Source organism: Coturnix japonica, chromosome 7 (genome assembly GCF_054131305.1).
Source record: "Coturnix japonica strain WE chromosome 7, WE-NBRP24, whole genome shotgun sequence".
Lineage (NCBI taxonomy): Eukaryota > Metazoa > Chordata > Aves > Galliformes > Phasianidae > Coturnix > Coturnix japonica.
Genome location: NC_140669.1, coordinates 27,231,672 through 27,252,980, shown reverse-complemented (window position 1 = coordinate 27,252,980; position 21,309 = coordinate 27,231,672). Strand labels below are relative to the sequence as shown.

General features: G+C 43.3%; 1 protein-coding gene across 32 annotated transcripts in view; it reads left to right on the top strand.

The window, feature by feature from the left end:
- The window catches only part of MAP2 (microtubule associated protein 2), a 186,282-nt gene that overhangs the window by 31,187 nt on the left and 133,786 nt on the right, over nucleotides 1-21,309 (top strand). For all 32 annotated transcript variants that reach the window (XM_085553558.1, XM_085553560.1, XM_085553543.1 and 29 more), the window contains exon 2: nucleotides 7,012-7,069. The gene's annotated coding sequence lies outside the window, so the exon portion shown is untranslated. The remainder of the gene's footprint in view (nucleotides 1-7,011; nucleotides 7,070-21,309) is intronic.

The window sequence follows — 21,309 nt, the reverse complement described above, 5'->3', positions numbered from 1 at the left end:
TTCTATTTGCAGAACAACCTGCTGAGGGTTGAAACCTGAGGGAGAGAATCTGGAATGGTGTTCCTGAAAGACTGTATCCTTCCTCTGCACAGCAGCAGAAAACCAGCTGCAAGCATGGAGGAGTACAGCGTGAAGTCCGGTTGGACGCAACTCCTGCCTGCTGCAGGAGCAGGGCAGGGATTCATCAGAGGCAAAGGTACCAGGTCACTGCCTTAAACGTCAACAGCAGAACGGTGTGGAATGGAGTTTCTGGAGACGGGCTTTGTAATGTAAGGTGCCTCTGCCTAAAAGAATGCTTTACATTTGTGATGTTGCTCCTGAATCTTGTTGGCTTCACAGAGTTGTATGGATTTGAAAGGTCCTCTGGAGATTACAGAGTCCTACCTCCTGATAAAGCAGGTTCCCTGCAGTAGGTTGCAGAGGAAGTGCTTGAATATCTCCAGAGAAGGAGGACTTAGTACACCTTTGCTTATTCCATACGGGTAATTCTGCTGTTTTGACATGGATACCTACAGAGTGCTTGCAGCCATTAGTACAAGCTTTGCATGGGAATGTGTCTGATGTCCTTTTCTTGTTGCGCTGTCCTGTGCATTACTCTGTTAATAATCTCATTGGAGCTTTTTGAAACCTGCAATTACACAGAGCTCTGTGATAGATGGGAGCAGCAATAAGGGATTAATGAGTTGAACAGAATATTTTGTGATTCCTTGAAGTGTCAACATGAGCATACAGCAGGACTCTGCTGGTTATCTTGACTCAGTCTTTGGCAGGCAGCACAAGGTGTTATCCTGATACTCTGGGGGCTTCAACCAGTGGAAAGACTCAGCGTCAGTTTCTGCAGTACAGGATTTGTTAAAACATAAATCTCTTTAGTAGTAGGACCATGTGGCTGCGTCCTTTGCAAGTATAAATTGACACAGCATGGAAGTACTTACTCCCAAGTATTTTCCTTTTATGTTTTGAAAAAGTATGCTGTAAAGAGGCTGTTCACGAATCAAAAAGTCAGCTGAAATGATGAATGGGACGCTCTGAGCTCCTTGCTTTTACAAATAACCGTGTGCTAGGACCCACTGAAGTGAGTGGGGCTTGCTTGTGTGGTTGAGGACTGCTTTCAACAAATACAGTTTGCTTTGTCAGAGCCCCGTTTTCCTTTTTGCTCATGCTTGCCTCAGTGGTCAGTTTAGGGTTGCTGGGGCAGTTTTCCAAGTGTCCACATGGGTGACTAGCCCCTGTTAAATCCAGACCTTCTGTTCTGAAAGCCCCTTGAACTTTGACAACATCTCCCTTTTAAAGGGGGGGGAAAAAACGTCAGAGGCGAATTATATAGTGTAACAATTTGAAATGTACTGAGACAAGCTCTGTGCTCAGCACCTGTAATTATAAACAGCATTTTGATCCTGAATAGGGGGTTTTAAAAGAAGGCTGCGTTCAAAGCTGCTCATTAATTATGTTACTCAGTGTCAGCCCTTTTAATAAAGGAAAAAAGTGCACGATGCATTCTTCTAGCTGAAATGCAAATACAATAGAGATAATGCCACTTCTCAAGGAGGGTTTGCTTAATATGAGAATGACGCTTGTGCCTACTAATTAAAAGTTAATCTAAGTGAAATGCGTTCTCAGTTCCAGGTTTGAATTGGTTTGCCATAGCTACTTGTGACAGGTCTCAGGGCAAGGCGCACAAAAAGCCTTGCTATGTGTTTCTGTCTTTCCCCAGTTAATGTTTACACAGAGTAGTGTTGTTAATCTGCTGTTTCTGTCATGCTGCATCAATCATATGAGGGACTGAGAAGCCACCAAAGACTCTATTTCTATTTTATTCGTAAGAATAAAAAAACTTCCTGATTTAGGATGTTTGTTTATGAATTCTAAGTTCCATCCACTTTCACATACATCTCCTGTGTGGCTGCAGAAATAGACTGACTGCTAATCAACCCTTGCAGTGCAGACAGTGCCTCTTTTGTCATGTTGCGGCACAAAACGTTACTCAGATTTTTAATCCGCTTGACCTCAGTTGCATCTCGATGATGTATCACAGACCAAAGAAGCTGTTAAAGGAACCTTTTAACATTGAGTCAAATGGCTCATTTCAGGAAATACTGGAATAAAGGGGGTTTGTGCAGCCTTTGTGGTTGCCTTCTGCATGTGTATTATAAAGCAGTCTTTAATTATGTGATCACATTATTGCTTGTTTCCACGGAGCTCCTGCCTCATTAAGTGCATGATATGGATGTTGCTCCAGTTGGAAACAGCTATGCAGTGTTTTCATTCTATCTCCTGTATTTTCAGTGCATGTCTCTTTTCTTTTCTGTTGTCTGCAAACTGTTTCAGGCAATTGTCTTCTCACCGAAGGTTTCCAACTGTGTTATCTCTTAAAGCATTAATGCCAATGAATTGGGAATTCAGAAGAGCAGGGAGTAGAGTTAGAGCAACATGAATTGCTATTGAAACTCAAGTATTTTTTGTTGTTGTTTTGTTTGGTATTTTCATGCACTGTTTTTACCCTTGCAGCTTGTTGAGTCACGTCTTGAAAAGATGTTTAAGCATTAAAAAATGGCATAAAGGATAACAGGACCGGTCAAAGAATCAAACGGAAGCTTTGAGGTTCTGTTGCTGCAGGAGCACCAGAAGTGTGCAGTGTAATTTTGGTGTGAAAATCCCTGAAACTGGGAGATTAAAGTTGAAAGGATGTGTGTGTGGCATATAGCCCCTGGGAAACTAGGCTCTCAGAGTCCATTAATGAAACTGAACGAGTATTTGCTCCTTTTTGCACAGCAGGAAAGATATTCCACCTATCCGCTATGTTGTTTGCCTATTCAACTCTGACTATAGATTATTTTTATGTGCAAGCAAGCTAAAATATGTTGAGGTTTTAAGAAGTCATTGATCTTATCATTTAGGTAGTAGGAGACAGTATCAAAAATACCACAGCACACAGGGAACAGTCTTTTTCCAATTAGAGATGAAGTGTACTTTGAAATTTCTGATGTTCTTTACAGAAACAAAAGATGCGTTTGTTCTTTTCTCACACGGATGGCTGTCAGTGTGCTGCAGCAGTAGGCTTCCCATGTGAACCCTGGTCCAAAACGTGGATTAGCCCAGTGTATTGGCAAGGACAAGTGCTTCAGAGCGCATCTGCAGCTCCTGCCACTTGGCTTCATCACATGCGAGCACGCAAGCAACAAAAAAACCCAACTTGGACCGTCTGTTTTCTGCAGTAGGCAGATCAAGGGAAGGTAACTGTGCGAGGCAGGAAGGTGTGATGCAGAGCTTGGTTGTGGAGGCAGGTTCCTCGAAATAGCTTTGTCCTGCTTACTTGCTTTTTTTAGAGCATGCAGTGAAGGTGGTGTGCTGCTTCAATAAGTACCTAATTTAGTTAGATTAGCCTAAATCTCCTTTGCAAGTCTTCCAGACATGTTCAACAACTGCTAGCTTTATACTCTGGGGGATTATCTCCTGTGTTAAGGCATGTCTGTGTCGCAGATCAGTGTTAACAGTACCGGGTTGACAGCTCTGACAGAAGAGTTCTGGAAATTGTCTGTGGAAGCTGAATATCCAGTTGCTCATTTTGCTTTTCTGTGAGATGTGACTAGTCTCAACCGAAGAGTAAGTACAGCATTGGATCATGGTTTGTTCCGCAGCTGCTTCTGTGTGATGTCTGGTACATGGCCTCATGCTGCTGGCCTTCATCTAAGGTGTTGCCAGAAGAAGGTGTATGCCAAAACCTCTTTCTCTTTGCTGTCTCTGCTAGGGTGGTTTTTCCAACAGAGAAGCCTTAACATCTAGAGTCAAGGCAGCAGATTTTCCAGGGGTTTCCTGTCCCACCCATTCACAAGGGCTGCTGGCGGTGAGCGCAGCAGCAGCTTTGCAGGATTGCTGTCATAGTGCTGGCTAGCATCTCCTTTCCTTATGAGCAGCACAGCCTTTGTGTTGTTGAATTTCATGGCAGCTCAGTGCTTCTAACTGACCACCAGACTAGACATCTGAGACCTCTTCCCAGCCCCTGCAGATCTTAGCCATCTGTGCTACCCTTCCTTTTTCCTGGACTATGTTGTTTTGCTTTTGCCTCAGTTTGTCTTTATTATTATTGTATTATTATATTTTTAGTAGAAAGAGCTGGACTGATTTTGATTATTACAGTCTTCTAGGTGTTTAAGATTGTTAACTTTGTTTCAAGCATCAGTGTTAGACTGATAGGTCTCTAGTTCTCTGGGCTGCCATGTTCTTGTTTCCTTTTCAGGTGGCTCTTAGTTTATCTGATGGCAGTACTTCAGGGCTCCATCTTCCATGAGCTTGCAGTTTCAGTGGTTTCTTTGATTAGTGTTTTTGCTTTTAAATAATTACAGGCTACTTCAATCCGGTCCAGCTGACTTACCAACAGGAGGCTCCTCTCAATAAGCAGCTCTTTCTCCATTTTGGTTTGCACTGTAACTACTTTGTTCTAGCTTTCCCATGCCACAGAATAGTTTACCTTTGTATCTTGATTACCTTTTCAGCTCTTGTCTCGCCTCTTGTTGGGTGCTGCTGACTTAAGCAGGGTTACTTGAAATCTGTTTCAGTCTTTCAAATCAGTTATGCCTGTCATTTCTTTCTGTCGGAACAGTTGGTGCTGTCATTCCATGGTCACTATTGCCCAACCTCTCTTCTGCCTTCAGATTTGCAGGGTATCATTTAGTCAGAACCACCTGCATCTTCTACAATGAAATGTGCCCAGCGTGTTTGAAGTTATGTTGATGCACCCAACCCAGGTATCTTGGTGAAACAGGCTCTTTTCATAGCATATGCCCCTTTCTCAGGGCTTATGCAGGCTGAATGATAGCAAATACCAGACAACTTGATTTCTCTGCATTGGGTTACTTGAAAGTTGCCAATGCACATCTTTATTAGCCAGACATTTAAGTGTGTCTCCTTGCAGGCACACTTCACATAAAATCTGATGCTATTAGCAAATATCACTGTAGTTACAGGAAAGTGGTAGATAAATCACTCAATATAGACACGTTCTTTAACAACAACTCCAGATTCTTATTAGCCAACAAGCATTCAGAAGACAAAATGACAACACCTGGCAGTGCTTACTAGTTTTCTCTCTGAGTCAAGCTGTTGGCGTAGTACTTTATTTATTATCAGTCTTCTCTTAAATGTATCCTGGGTGTTCACTACTGTCTGCATGAGTCAGGGCTGTGATTCTGAGAATTTGGAGGTTCTCAAGGTGGAATTTACAGAGAGCAAGTGAAGCAGAAGAGTAAATACATGTCTGGTCTGTGTTTTACAGCCCTACTGCTTTGCTAATCTGTATTCCTGTTATCGTGACCCAAGGTACTAGGATGAGCCTAGTGTCTCCCAAACATTGACTCATCCTTACAGGTGCTGGAAGTTCTTGCTGGGAACACCAGGCTTGTGTGCATCTCCTTTATGTGCTCATCAGAAACCTGACAGCATGGAGCCTGCTGGTACCAGCCCTACTTGTGTCTTGCTTTGGGTGTAGACTAGGAGCTCTTTGGAGATTAGGAGGTGCAAAGTGAAGTTTTGCTTAAGAGGTGAATGAATACACAGTGTAAATCATTAAAGGGTTGTGCTTTGCTGGCCTTTATTAGTAGAGTCTGGACAAGTAGCATCTTTCTGAAGAATGCCAAATCTTTGGTGCATGACACTGCCCCTGAGGGTGGGGCCTTAGGCAAATCTCATTTAGCAAGACTAACCAGCTTAGAGCTGATTTCCGTCTCAGACATGTGGAATTAACCAAAGATAATAGGGACCACGCCTGGCCAGCAAATTCTAAGAACTGACTTTTCATTTTCTGGTATTGAGAGGAAAGAAGAAATAGCTGAGCTGTTTTCTTCCAGTTTTCACTTGACTTTCCTTTCAGCTTCTGCTGAACAACAGCAGTGAGCAATGCAAACCTGTGCATTTTTGCTTTCAAAAAGTCATCTCGTACTGAAAAGCAGGAGGTAGGGATGAGATCCTTGCTTTCTGTTCATGTTGCAGTCATTCCCTTGTGTTAACTCTGATAAGGCACTGAATCTGCCCTTCATTTTGTGTGCTTTGTTTCTAAGTTGGGTGTAGTCATCAGCAAGATTCCCATTGCATTCAATGATAATACCTGCGCTTGTGGGTACTCTGAGACATGGCAAACTTGACCAAAAGTACGAAGTGCTTTTATCCTCACTGGCATTTATAATCTACAGGCAGGAAGTGACTATTTGGAACTACTTTGTTCAGCTGTGGTTTCTTAGCCATCTTTTGGTAGAAGTTAATTGTCCAGGTGGGATATGTGTTGGATAAGAGTGGTAATACTGGAAAATGGTCTTTTTTGTTGGGTTTTGGTGTGAAGTTGGGAAGGAAATTTTGCCTGTTCTTTGTCGTTGTTAGGCAGTTTGACTCAATTTGTTAATAGCAACAATTTGTACTATACGGGTACTTCACTCCAGCCCAACCTTTCCCACAATTTGCGAAGCAGTAATTAATTCTCACTTATGCTGCTGCGATCATTTTAAGATACGGTGGTACCCAGAGCACAGAATCTCTTTGAATCTCTCAATCTCTTTGTTTGGTGATTCAGTTTACTTCTGTTTTTTGGTGTTACCATTTCATTGTTGTTATTTTTGGTGAATCACTACTGGGAAACATACGTACATAAAAGATATTCTATTTACAGGTTGTCTCCCTTCTGTAAAGTATGAAGGGGTTCAGTTTAAGTGAACCTGCTGCAATAAAAGCCATCGGTGTAGCTTGTGTTTCAGTGACTTCTGTTTTTCTGTGATGATCTACATTACACTGCAGAGGCATTTTGAGCAGTGGAGCCTCTGCAGTGTGACTTGGTCTCATATATACCAGGGGATGTAAGTTAATTTGGTGTAATTTTGAATGTTAACAAAAGCAGAGGGAGGTGATTTTGTTACTCATAGGTTGCAATTCAGGAATTACTATTCAATTTGAAAAAAGGTAACAACCAAGAAACAACAACAAACTTTCCCCTGCTGCAACTAACTGAGGGTTTCTGCTTTGTTTCAGACTGTGGGAACCTGAGCTGAAGTATCGTGCGACTTACAACGTGATAACTACACCAAAAGTAAGTTTTCTGCTTTTGTTAGTCTTATATCAATTGTTCCGGATGACTGGCAATGCTGCATATCTCTTACTTTACCCCAATGGATTGCCTGCTGAATCTCTGTGGCTTGTTCAAGCATCAGTTTGACAGGATTCCTTTTCTCCCTGCGTGCGTGTGCTTTGTGTTTTGAGGATAGTTTGAACAAAAGTATTGAGTGTGCTTCCTGGGCTGTGCAGTGGAGGACTTGGTAGCGCAGAGGTGGGAACTTGAGTGAAAAATAAAACTCGATGAAGTGTTGCCAAATTCTTTTTGTTGGTTTTCCATAGGAAATGTCTGACTTGCAGCACGAGCTGAGCTATCCAAATGCAGGTGCTACTGAGTACAAGCGCTGTGCACTGAATCTTATGTTTCGTTTTCCTCTTTTCACATTGCAAATGTAGGGTTTGTGGTTGCCAACAATGTTTTCTTAAGTGTGGACTGCTGACTTGTCTGTCAGTGTACACACACTCACCGTGTTTGAAGGATTGCTCCTCTGCTTTGTTGAAATGTTTTGTTGAGGTTGTTTATGGATTACTCAAATCTGCAAGGCAGCACAGATGTAAAAAAAAGAAAATAATACGCTGATAGTTGAATTTGTCTCTGCACTCCGGCATTATCTGTTTAGAGAAAGGTTTGTGTAATGGTTGCAGACAGCTTTTGGTTATTTGAAGAGCACAGATGAGAAGATACACAAAGAGTGTTGGTGAATACCATTCTCACTTTATTTAGTTGTTCTTCCTCACCCCAAAAATACTGAGCTTAGTTACTTGACGTTTTCAAGCACTGGGCTTATTTGGTGACGATATGCAGCCAAGATTAAGTTATAGTCCTGTGTATTTTCTTCCATTTTTCCAGCAGCTGATTCTCACTCTGTCTAGAGTAGGGAATGGAGTCAAGACCGGGACATGTGTTACTTGCGTCTATGTACTGGGGGTGCTTTCGTCTGACTGTGAAGTTTCTGCTCCACCTGCAGCTCCTTCCCCCCCTGCCCTGAGTTACAGGGGCCCCTGATGTCTTATTCGCTACTTTCTTTGTGTGCTTTTTGGTCATAGGATGAGAGTGCAGCAGATTTCTTAGTGGGGCATTTGTGGTGCTCTGTAGCCAGACCACACTATTTCCTTCTCTCTCCTGCTGCATTCACACTTGTCTTCAGAGTGTGTGGCTGCAGGAGAGAGAGCAGCAGACCCAGTTCGATGTTTGAGTGCATTTTTTGTGGGCAGCTCTGGAATACAGCATTACCAGTGACAGATGGCCGCAGTCAGGTAAGCCTTGGTGGTTGTGGAAGGCAGTGAGAGGAGCATGTGGGGTATGAAAATGTATCAGTGAGCCTCCAGTTGTCAACAGATGTAAAATGAAGCTGCTGGGTCCTGCTCGTGGTATTTGTTATTCCTTGTCCATCCGACCAGTGAATGGGAGACACTTCTGTTTAGATGCTCCTTGTCAGCCTCTGTGTGTCAAAGCTTTTTGGGGATTATGTGATTCAAATAGTCGACAGTGTCTGGGTCATTGAAAGCTGTAATGAAGCTAACTCCAGCAAACTCTGGTGGGGAGAGAGCTGAGGGTCTGAGCCTGAAGTGTATCTAAAGCTGTTTGATTGATGCTTTTTGCAAGGAGCAGCAGTGGACTTGAAGAGACTTGATCTTGCCTTTTAATTCACTAGTGCAAATCTGAGCTTCAGAAATCTTGATTGCATGTATTGAATATGCTTTCTGCTTTTACTGGGGGATCTATGCAAACAGTGAGGCATGTAACCAGGAAAGTCATTGCAGGCTGGGGAGTTTTTGCCTGAAAGGGTCAGGTGAACTGTCTGCTCCTGGATATTAGTGATAATTAAATTCTGCCAGTAATAACAGCAGAACGTCAGTAACTTCAGCTGTTTTTGAGCTGCTCACAGGTTACTGTGGGAGAAGTTGTGTTCTTGCATAAATGGAGAGGAAAAAAACACCTTATTCTTATTAATCAGTAGCCTGAATCCACATTTGAGTTAGCTGATGAGACAGCACTGGCTGCAGGAGCAGCCCCAGACCAAGGCTGAACAAACCTTTTAGATTTTTGTTGTTGTTCTCTCTGATGGTATTTCCTTCTTCTCATGCATAAATCTGAGCTATGTTCAGATTGTAATTTTTTCACAGCACCCTGTGTTTAGTTCTCTCATGTCTTGATAGCCTTCCTTGCAGCCCTTGCTTAACCTTTTACACAGCTCACATAATGACACAGAAAATCTTGATCCATTTCTTGCACTGCTTTCTGGACTGCCCCAAAGCACTTTCCATTGCCTTGCTCATCATATAGCAGTTTTAGATCTTGCACAAAGGAATGAATGCATGACAGTTTCTCTCAGGCCTGTCTGTGCAAGCTCAGGCACATATTGAGCCTAAATATTACCTAATTTCTCATACTTGCATGACAATGAAACCCACATACTCAAAACAAAATCTGAAATGCCAGTGCAGCGGTATTACTGTACTGTGAATCTGAAAAATGAAATCAAAGCATGCACCAAAAATGTGTTTTTAAATCTTAACCAAGTATTTCACAGAAGGAATATCAACTTCTGTAAGAAATATTTTCCAGATTGATATTAATTCATGGCTAATTTACAAGTGGTATGGAAGACAAGAAAGATACTTTTACAAGTCCGAGGACCTGTGTTACCTAACTGAATGTTGGGCCTTTGTGTGTGGATACTGCTTGCAAGGCAGCCTTCAGCCCATGGATCAGCACCTCAGGAGACCTGTGAAGGTCATGTGTGGTTGAGCCTGTTCTGGAGATCCTCTGCCTTGCTACTGAATCCAGGAAAAGCCTTTTGTTTTTGCAGATCTCTGTTCTCTGTCAAGTATGAGGTATGGAAAAATGGGTTGAGCTTGTGTTTTAAACATCCTGTAAACAGAAGGAAGAGCTACTTGAAAGTTTACCTTTGTGCTGTTAAGAGTTCTGTCAGCTGTGATCACCACTTACTCTATGAAGTCTTTCCTACTGCAGTCTTTAAATGCTGTTTTTGTCTGGTTATCCCATGAAAGTGGCGTGCTCTACAGCAACAAATAAATGATGGCAAAAAGCCACTTGATCACTTGCAGTAATGTCATCACACCAGCATACTAGATCACTAGTTCCTGGTGTAAGGTAATGCACCTCAAGTTATTTTACACAGCTTTTATGCAGCCTCATCAATAGCAGTGTCTCCCACATTACAGCTGGGAGCGAACACTGAAGAGCTTTGGCCACACTGCCAAGCTCCTTGGGCAGGGATTCCTCTAGAGAGCAGTGCCACGTGTGTTGTATGGGAGCAAGGACAGTATGACAAGGATGTTGTAGTGAGGCTGGCTCCTTTCACTATTAGATTTCTTCTGTGATGTTCTTCTTTGTGCTACATTAAAAAAAACAAAACAAAAGCCTAAAATTGCTAGACCCATTTCCCTGTTGAAGACATTAACATTATCCTATCCAACATCCTTGGTTTGATGCTAAGGGCTGTTAAATACCTTGGCTGGAAAGAGATTGTGTTCTGTCATGTGAGACAGAAACTATTTAAACTGAACCTTGGCTGCACATGTTGAAGTCACGAGGAACTTGAGCTTACAGAAAAAAAAATCCAGAAGGTTGGAAGTGCTCCTTACTTTATTGTTCTTAGCGGTCCTCTTGTAGGCAGAGGCAGAAATTGTGCATCCAGGGAGCTCGTGTGTGTCCCGGTAGCATGCTTGCATTGGGCAGTCTTGCAGGCTCTGGGGGCAGGAGAGCTGAGATCTAGTGAGTGCACTGAAGAGTTAGAAAAGCACCTGCTCTGGGCTGCGTGCAGCCATTCTGGAATGAGGCCATTGAGCTGTGGCATTAAGCAGCCCTGCCGTGTAGGCTGAGCATCTGCTTTCAGAGCCATGTGTCGCTCTTTGTGCTCATACCTGGGGAAGCAGATGGGTCACGCATGACCTTCCTCCTGAGAGCCAGCGGGCTGGACATGGGACTGGGGAAACCTGTCTGCCCTAGGGAGCCTTAGGTGGTATATATACAGAAATAGGTGTGCTTAGTAAGGGCAGTGTTTTTGTTGCCTTAGATTTCATAAAATATATAAAGATGCAGAGTTGTAGAAATAAATAAATAAAGCAGCAATTATCTTAGTGATAGCAAATGCTTGAGTTAATATTCTACCAAACACCAGATGTGAGACCCAGAGGCAGGGCCAGAAAAATATTTATTGAAGGAGTATCTGGGGAAGTTGTTCTTTTGAGGCCTGCAGCTCCTGAACATCAGTTAGTTAACTGAGGAAGCAGTTGATTTTAATGACCAATTCCATTGCTAGCAGCGTCTTCAGGAAACAAAAAAGCACCCTTCCTCCCCCCAAAACCAGCAAATAGAAGGAACAGGTGGTACACAACTCTGTAAAAACAATACAACACATGTTGTAGAACTACAAGTGTTTGCTTCTGCTTAATGGTAAGTCTTCAAACTTTAATGCATTTAATTTATGTGGAATAAATTACTTGACCAGCCAGTAGGCACTTAGAATAATTTGTGTTGGTTTTAATCTTTCAGTAATTCAGTAAGGGTAAAAACATCCCTTGTAACCTCTTTCATTCCATACCAGGAAGGAAGTTCAGAAACAGGAGGATAATAATTTATGTTAGATACTCCTTCATAGGAATGAGTGGGAGTTGTACTCTTGACTTCAGTGGCAGTAGTAGCCAGGCCCTTTCTGTGAAGGTGTCATGGCAGTGATGTCTTCAGAGGCAGAGTTAAACATGTCCTTTAATTCTAACTTGAAAAGTTTAAATTCAGCAAGTTGAGTCTCCTCTGCAAGGACAGATATCTTTTATTTGATTTAATGGGAAAAAGAGTCAAGTTTGCGAGTGAGCGGTGAAGGACAAGATACAGGTTTCTATTGCCAAAAGTTTTTCTTTGTTCCTACTTTTTCCCTTCTATCTTCCATCTATAGATGTTATATTTATCTACGGTGTTTACTGCAGTTACAGCCTTTGAGCTTAGTGGCTGTAACGCCTTTTATGACTTGAGTGTGTTTTATGTGTGGGGAGAGCATTTTAGTGTGTATAGCTTATGGATGGAAGCCTTTCTATTTCTTACAGCCCTGGTTCATATCCTGTTCAGAGATATTTATCTCTATTCCTTGTATCCTCATACCTTTCTGGAACTATCACCAGTTGATGGATGATACGTCAGGAGTCTTTCGCTGCTCCCACAAAGTTGGCTTTGGCGTTAGTTTTTTGTTTCTGTTTTCTCCACAGTACCAGTAATAGCAGCACCAGGGTCAAAACAATCTCTGTCTGGGCACTGTGAAGGTCTCACAGCAGCTCTGCTGAGGGGAATGTCTATTTTTCCCCGCAGTTCTTAGTTGGAAGAATGAGTCATTTTTCTTCTTCCAGCTGTTAAGTGCTGCTGGCGTAAACATGTCTTGTTATCTGGAGCTTTTACAGCATCTCTTTAAATGTTGCTGCTCACCTTGGAAGCTTGGGGAATTTGCATGTTAATGGGAGCCATATGCCAAATTCTTGAGTTTCGGACTTGAAAGGTGGATTGTGGAGTTCAGTTCATTTGTGTGAGCTATGTGTAAGGCCAGGAGTTTCTTAATTTTGCAACTTCCATATGAAGCCTCACTGGTTTGGCACGTAACTCATTTGTATTTTTGCTGTTATCATCTGGTTATGTTACTCCATGAAGAATTAAATACACAACACACTTGATATGGGTACCATTCATCTTCCATTAGCACTTCTCAGGATACTGGTGTATAGCAGAAATAAATAACTGCTTGTCAAGCCATTGGGCTTGTAATTCCTATCGTGTTTAGGACTGACGTCTCAGATTCTCCTGAAATGAAGTCAGCCCTATGCTTCTAGAGAATGCATGCTGATTCAGTCTGGGAATATGAGCCTGGGCATTGGCAGACCTGGATGTAATATTCCTGTCCACGATTTACAAGTTAATCTTGGTCGAGTCACTGCCAAATAAAATCCAGAAGTAATGCCTGAGAATCTTTGTCCTGCTGCAAATATACAAATACTTTGTTAGAAACTTGCAGGGTCCTTTTACACTTTGCTGACTTTTTTCTGTCTTAGATGAGGTTATAATCCAGTGTAGCGCTTTGGTTTGCTCAATGTGATATAGATCACACTTGGATTCTGTGACAGAGTGATGGTTGCTTTGAGCTGGGGCTTCCAAATCAATCTTCTGAACAAGAATCAAAGGGAATTGTGTGTTAATTTTATGTTTTTAAACTAGGGAAGATACAATGTTGCAATTGACATCTAGTGTTTTGTAAGCTATTTTTTTCAGTCTTTAGGTACCTACTGAATAAACACTGACCTTCCTGCAGGAAAGGCTCTGTGGAGGTGGGGGACAAGGCTCTTAGTAGTTACATGTGTGTGTTGGCACAAGGCTTTTGGACCTGAAACTGGTTTGGAAAAGCACTGGTCAGGAAAGAGAGCCTGCCCCAAGTTGCTTCCTGTGGAGGTAGGATGGGAGGTGAATGGGAAGGTGCAGTGGTTGAGATGATGCCTAAACCAAATGTACACTGAGTCACAAATAAATATGAACTTGTGATGCAGGGGTTCTTATAGAGGGAGCATGTGTTTCCCTGCAGTGTACAGCCTGTGTCTGTTCTGGCTTCCTGTGCCTGGGAGATGTGGCTTAAGATCCAAAAGAATACTGTTATGCTTCTGGGAAGGTGCTCAGCTCCAGAGCCTTAGTAGAGATGTGTTCTTGGAATGCAGAGGGAGCATTATAATCCATTGTGGGGGGGCATGTATCAAGACACCTAATGTTATCAGCAGACAGGCAAGTCTGCCACCCAGCCAGGATCAGCCTCGTCTCATGAGCCGTGTGCAGCACTGTTGTCTCTTCCATCAAAGTACCTGTTTCCACTACACATCTTAATTACCAGCTTATCTTGATCTGACAACTAAGAAAAAGCTGCAAAGCGCAAACAGTAACAAGAACACTACATACGTGTGTGGACTTGTATTTATTTTGAATTAGTACAAGAGTGCATGCATCTGAGCCCAGTCGTAATGTGTTCAGAAGGAGAAAATGTGGACCACAGCCCATCCAGTTGGAAGCTATTGCTTTGGATGGAAAGCTGCTGCATTTCTCAAGGAAATATAAAGTCAAGTTTCATATGTCGGCTGCGTGATCAGGTCTAGAAAGCTTGGGCTTGTAAATAGTGGCAGAATCTGACAATTGTATTTCTGCTTTAAACATTGCGTTTTTTTCTAATAAGCAAGTACTGAAACTGAAGTTTGTTGTGCTTAAGCTTGGGATGCAATTGTGTGCGTTGTGTTCATGCTAGGAAGCTTGAAGAGTTGGGGAAGGAGGCTTCTTTATCTTTTTAGTTGCTGTAGTTCCACTGGTTTTGATAGCCATGTACCCACATGCATTTGTAATGGCCAGCAAAAAACCAGCCTCTTTAGCCTGAGAAACGCACATTAAGGTACTAAGCAACATCTGTAACATAGCAACAGGAAAGCCTTGATGCCATTCTTCTTACTGCTGGCTGCAGTTCTTGATGCTGAAGGAGAGGGATTGTGTGGGCTTGCTTTGTTTTGGTCAGGTTCTGGTAAGGGCTCATCATGTTCACTATGATTGTAATGCTTACCAAATGTAACACAACAGCAAGCCAAGTTTCTGGCGCAAGGATCCAGCCTCAGGTTTGGCTCAGGGGGAGTCAGGAAGACACAGCAGAACATTTTTGTGCTTTATTTTTGCTTTCCATGGGATTCTCATTTACACCTGTGAAGCTTTGCGTTGTTGGAACCATTACAAGCTTTACCATCAGGTTCCAGACCTTCACGTTTTCACCTTGCAGCTCCTGTGGAGCAGTGTTGCAGGCTGTGTGGGCAGTAGAAACCTCTTTGTGATAAGCTGCAGGCCGTTGGCAGCTCCTTCAGCTTTCCTGTGCTGCCATGGCACGGAGAAGTGCCTTCTGTGCACAGCACAGAACGAGGTAGTCAGGCTGAGAGAACGGTGGGGCTACAAAGCTTTTTCCTTCCTGCTCATACCCTTCCTCTCTCTGTGAGTCCTTTCTGCTGTGAGCAGAGTGGAAGCCTTGGCTGGCACAGGGGGAGCTGCTGCCTCCTGTGTTCATGGCTGAAAAGATGAATTATGAAGATGCAAACTCTTCTTTTGGAAGCACTATTTGACAGATCGCAGACGCTGGGCACTGATGTACTCATTGCAGACTTCTCAGCTGCGTTTTCTTTGGGCATATCCAAACATGAACGTAATGCTGTCTGGTGCTTTCATGTGACCTTATAGTGAGTGACCTTATTGGAGTGCTCTTCTGCTGTTGTGCCACCTAAATAAGCCTTTTCTCACAGGCAGGTACTTATGGGCTGCCCTGGGAAGGGCCGTGCTCTGTATATATTCCCTGAAGCTCCTTTGTCTGGCCTTGTGTCCGGTGACAAAGGATGCCATGAAAAAAAATAAAGCGGTGTCCTAGAACTGCTTCTCTGAGTGTGAACTTATATTTTGCTGTAGTTTTAGCTTACTTTAGGAATACCTTTGGAACAAGGGGATGCTTTGTAGAACCCTCTGCTGGAGAGAGATGTGGCTCAACCCTTCATAGCAGGTCTCCTGCCGTAAGGTGATGGGGTGCTTGAGGTGTCTGTCTCTGGTGGTGCAGAGTAGACTCTGTTCTTTCTGGTTCTGCCTTGATTAGGATGCAGGAGTGCTTCTGAATTAACACCCCATACCTCAGCTACTGGATGTTAGGACTTGGTGTGGGTTCATCAGCAGTGGTACGTGTGGAGCTGGAAGCCAGGAGGGAGAAAATCCAAGTTTTGGTCTTGCAGGTGCAGATGTAATAAGAAACTCTCAGGAGACAAGAGCCCACAATATTTTTTAAGTAGCAGTTTTCACAGAATTAATAGATCTTGAGAGACTGTCACCTACCTGAGGAATCTGAGAAGAGACCCCTCTGAGCAGAGTGAAAGCCCCTGTTATGCTGAGGAGAATGCCTGGGGTCTGGTCAGGTCAGATTGCTCCTGGCTCATTGTCCAGGCAGACGGAGCAAAATATTTTAAGTATGAAATAAACTTATGTCCTTGAGAAGCATGCTGTAAAATGTCAGAGCTTGCCTTTATAGAAAGGCTGCATCTTCAGCTCTGATCGATTTCCTCTGCAAATACTACCTAGTTTTGCGTGTTTATGTGACTTGCATGTGTACTAGATTCCAGAAGACACTGAGGACCCTTTTTACCACTGGTGACCAGAGGTAGGTGTGTCAGCATGTCCTCTGCAGATGCTCCAGCTGTCTGCACATGGTTGCAGAGGGCAGGCTGGGTGTTGTGAGGGGCTCTCTCTCTCCCCACGGACCTGCTGCAGTGCCTTGGCTGGCTCTCACATAACCTGCTTGTGCTGGGATGTGCTTGTAAGCTGTAGGACTGTTGAGTGCAGATTGCAAATGGAACAGGAACGATTGCTTTGCATTATCAGAGGGGAAACTGGAAGATGTGACCTTTCCTCTGCTCCTCGGGGTAGAATGAATACTTCATAGCTTTCTGGTTTTTTGAACAACTTGGTAAATAGCAGTGATGTGTTTATATGTAAAGGCAGGCTGCAGTGCCATCCTAAGACTTCCTGGGTGCCAAAAGAGAAAGGGTGAATAAGATGTTAGTGGTAAGCGTTAGAAAAAGTCCTGCAGAGATGAGGATATAATTTATTCAAGAAGGAATAACAAAGACCAGAAAAATTATGCCAAATTGAGCAGTGCAGATGAAAACATTGTTGGCTGTGACTGTTTACCATTGTGAGATTAGATGGGGGCTTGTGGAAGCTGCAGGGAGTGCAGCAGCTAGGAAATAAAGCTGGCCATAAGGTCAGTGCTCAGAGTCAGGTAAATGAGCCGTGCTGGAGAACAGGGCTCTGTCGTCCCAGAGTGGTGTGTGCTGCTGTCGTCCTTGACAAGGAGAATTGTGCTGACAGTGCCTGGCTGTTCCTTGTGTACTGGCTTGAATTAACGGGAAATCTGCACACATCTTCAAGGTGTTTTTGTGTTAAAATACTGATGTAAAAAGGGGTAATTGTTAGAAGAAATACAGGAGCAGTTGCTGCATGATTGCAGCGTTATGAAGGATATGAAATAGATCTAACAGGCTCTACAACTTCGGTGTTGTAATTTTCAACCATGACGTACTTCCAGGAGCGATCAGCAGGAGGGGACAGCAATGCAGCATGTGGCCTGTGTATCCCAGTAGGTAATGTGTCAACTTAACTAGACTCCTAGGCCAGATGTTTTGTGTTATATTGGAATTCCCCACTTTCATACTACACTGTCCCCAGGCCAGTCCTTTCTTAAGAGCTTAAGTTTGGCCTTTGTGTCAGTGGCAGTAGCCTGGTTGACTTCTGTCCTTTGGCACTAGGGCTGGCTGCTGGTCCTTAGCAGCTCTGCTAGCTGTGCTAGGTGTGCTGCTGGTGTGAGTGCGTTAGCAGTGCTGCTGGTAGTACAGTTGTTTTTGTTTATGAAACCAAGTTGTTGGGGTATAACTCAGTACTATTTGAAAGGGATCTACCCTTTGCTGTCTGCAGAGTGCTGAGGTATAGGTAGTGAAAGCTGCCTGAAGTCTTGGCCTGATGTTAGTGCCAGACTGTGATTATGATTGCACATCACAAAAGCTGTCTGTTCGGGAGGGGATTTAGCTGTTTGTTCATTCATAGGTGAGACTCCATCATGCAAAAGCTGCCCCGTATGTGCAAATTATTTGCTTATTCTATGACAAAAGCACTGTATTGGCAGGTTAGGAAATGTAGCATTTTTGTATTAAAAGGCACTGGGTAAGCTCTGCCTCTAGCTGTAGACCTGGTTCAGTAATATGCTATTAAGCTCAATTAGAGTAGCACAGTGAAATGCATGTAATGCTTCTGCAATGGAATGGCATGCTAAGACCTGAGCAAACAGAACATTGTTGCTATGAATAAAGCTCTTGGAGCAGTTGGCCTACACGTGTGTATATTTCTGTGTTGTTGACTTCATTTTGATGCTTTGTGTTGTCTCAAACTATTTCTTTTGAAATTCAGTAACTGAAACTTGTTAACACACTAAGCATTGTCTGGGATCTGTTCTACTTTGCTGGGGTGGACTGAAAAGAAACAGCTGCTGTTTTCCCTTTCTCTCCCAGCCATACAGAACTTCAGGCGAGGTTGTCCCACGGTGATACATTTCCATCTGTGTGTACAACCATCCTGTCTCTGCATGATCCATGTAGTACATGGGAAAAACTTTCCCATTTAGTAACTGATGAGGGCAATTTCCTGTAAGCCAGCTCTTCTTGTGGTCTCTGGTTTCCAGCCAGTTCTATTTTTACCACCTTTTTTTTCTTCTTCTTTCTTAAAGGAAGTTTCTGTTTGATATTCTGTTACTACAATGTTTTTTGCACCCAGCCCAGGGTAATGATTTTAAAGGAACCCATAAAAGCAGTGAAGGTGACGTGTATCCTACTTGGTCAGAGCTTTTGAGCCACCTCCTAAACTTGGCATCAGTCTGCAGGACCTGAAGGAACGGGAGCCATGACTGTAGTGCTTGTGGCTGCCGAGCTGAAGCCAGGACCATACAGCATTACAGACTGAGGGTGCACAGGAGGAATCCAGCAGTGTAAAGCCAGTGATCAGTGACGAAGCTGGAAGAGATCCCGATGTGTGGGGGAAACGTGGAAGTGAAAAGAGAGCCAAGGAGGAGTGCAGAGGATGGAGAAAGTGAGAGGAAGCTCATTGAGAACCAGCACGTCATTTACCTCTAAGTAAATGCAAGTCTTGGCTGCTGTTACAGAAAGTGCTGCAGCATCATGCTGCAGGGCCTGTGTCTATTAAACCCCCATCCCTGTTTGAACTTCCTCCCAAGATTTTAGGCATTGGTGAACCCTTCAGAAAACACTTAGTGTCATGCTGCAGAGTGGGCTGGGAGAGACAGCACTTGATGATGGTAGCACTTCTACTTGAACGACATTGAGCTAAGCGGATTTTTGGAAATACAAAAAGCAGTGTTGTGAAGGTTATTATTTCACAGGCACGACTTTGAAAAGGTTAGGTCCTTCTTCAGTCATGCTTTTCCCTACCCCACTTGGTAAATCACATCTTTAGGTTGGCTCAAGACAACTGCATGTTCTGTAATCCAAGTACTAGAAGAGTGCAGCGTGCACTCCTAGCAAAGGGTCAGCTTTCTGTCTGTGGGAATGTGGATGTGCATTTTGGTGCTTGCAGTCAACCTGGTTTGTGCCCACACTAAGGTAATAGGTAAGATACTTAATTAGGAACGTGAGCATCTCTGGTTGCTTGTAGATAGTAACAGTTGACAAGAGATGCTGAGAATTTAGCCCTGGGAGCCAGTGGGGATCAGAAGTGCAGTTTGTAAGTCAGATCTAGTGACAGCTGCTTTTTCCTTCTGTTACACTGGGGTACTGAATGGTTCTTGATCGTTTTCAGCTTTCTTAACCTGGCTGTTCTAGGATGAACACATCTGGTCCTCTGGTCTTATTAAGTGGAAGCATTTCTCAGATTGCCTTCGGGATTTTTCCCTGGTTGCTGGGTCCTAGTCCATCAAACTGCCAGAGTACTTGCGACTTTTCAGTAAACAAATGTTTCCATCCATTTTAAATACATTATATTCAGTGAAGCTTGTGCTAAAATGGCCATTTTCATGTGAAAAACATGCAAAATTTTTCTGCTGCAGTGACAGTTCCCCAGGATGGCAGTTTGAGAAGAGGTGTGACTTCAGCCCTGTTGACAAGATGCCACCATGGCTTTGAAGCACTGCTAGGGAGTGCTTCTGTTCTTCATTAGGCACAGCTGCAATGTTCACAGCAGCAGCCCTGGACTTGGGGCTGACATTTCATTGCAGGGAATTGTATGGTTATTTCATGTTCTTCCTGAGAGATGCAACATCATTTTGACTAAATACTGCTGGGGGTAGGCTGGCAGTGGAAGTGGTGCTTGTAGTGAGTCATCCCACTATTTGATAGGGAAACAGTAGTTATTAGCGAGATAGCATTTCTGTTCTGAATCCCCCTTATTTTTTTCCTTCTGTGGGCAGTTTTGCAAATTACCTTTAGGTGATTTATTTTCATTTTAGGAACAAATATTTTGTGTGTGTGTGTGTGGAATAGGAGGGGCTTTCTGTTATCTGTGAACTCCAAAGGCGTTCTGTTCTGCTGTGCTGTGTTCTGATTTAGTTTGTGTTGGATGTAGCTAGTGCTGCAGGTGGACTGTTTGAAGGCATTTATTTTTGAAGTGCTAACTTGAGGAATGTGGACATTAAATAACATTAAAATAAGTGCAGTTGCCTTGGAACGCTGTTTTCCATCACTTTGGGGAAATCATAAGAGTTTCTTCCTCCAGAAAAATAATCAAGGTGCCAGCTTAACTGTCAAGCCCTTAAATAGACTCTAGAGGATCATGTACATGATTTAACTTACTCTCCTATGTAAGACATCTTTTAAGGCTGTAACCAGAACTCTAAGATGTTAATGTTGCTATTTGCTGTCTGCATGCTTAAATGTCTTGCTCTGGGTTTTTGGATATGCATTGCTACCTCCTCTCCTGTGCAGGGAATGTGAACCTTGGGGTTGGTGGAGGGTCAGAGGGAATGGAAAAAATGCAGAACAGAATCCACCATGTCTGGCAGTGGGTTACAGGTTTAGAGGAAACTGTTGCTCTTTGGTCTGACCATGTCTGTAGCCTGTCCTCCACAGAGGGCTCTGAGAGTGTAGGAAGGACGCTGAACATTTTTCTTTAATCCCTTTTACATTTGGGAAACCCAGATTACGTCTCTGCAAGGAAAAATACCTTCATACTACCCAAAGAGAGAATCTACATGTGTTTAACAACACATCAGGTAAGAGAATGTTTCTTTGTAAACACAGCTGAAACATGTAAACCTACAGATGATGCAGGAGGCTGAGGGGAGACAGTATTGTTCTCTTCCAGTATCTGAAAGGTGCTTACAGTGAGAGCAGGGCAAGTCTCTTCTCACTGGTGACAGGATGAGGGGAAGTGGCCTCAAGTTGCAGCAAGGTAAGTTTAGGTTGGATGTTAGGAAACATTTCTTTACAGAAAGGGTTGTTAAACACTGGAATAGGCTCCCCATGGAGGTGGCTGAGTCGCCGCCCTTAGATGTTTTTAAGAGCCATTTGGATGTGGTGCTCAGAGATATGATTTAGCAGAGGGTTGTTAGAGTTAGGGTACTATGGTTAGGCTGCAGTTGGACTCGGTGATCTTTGAGGTTTTTA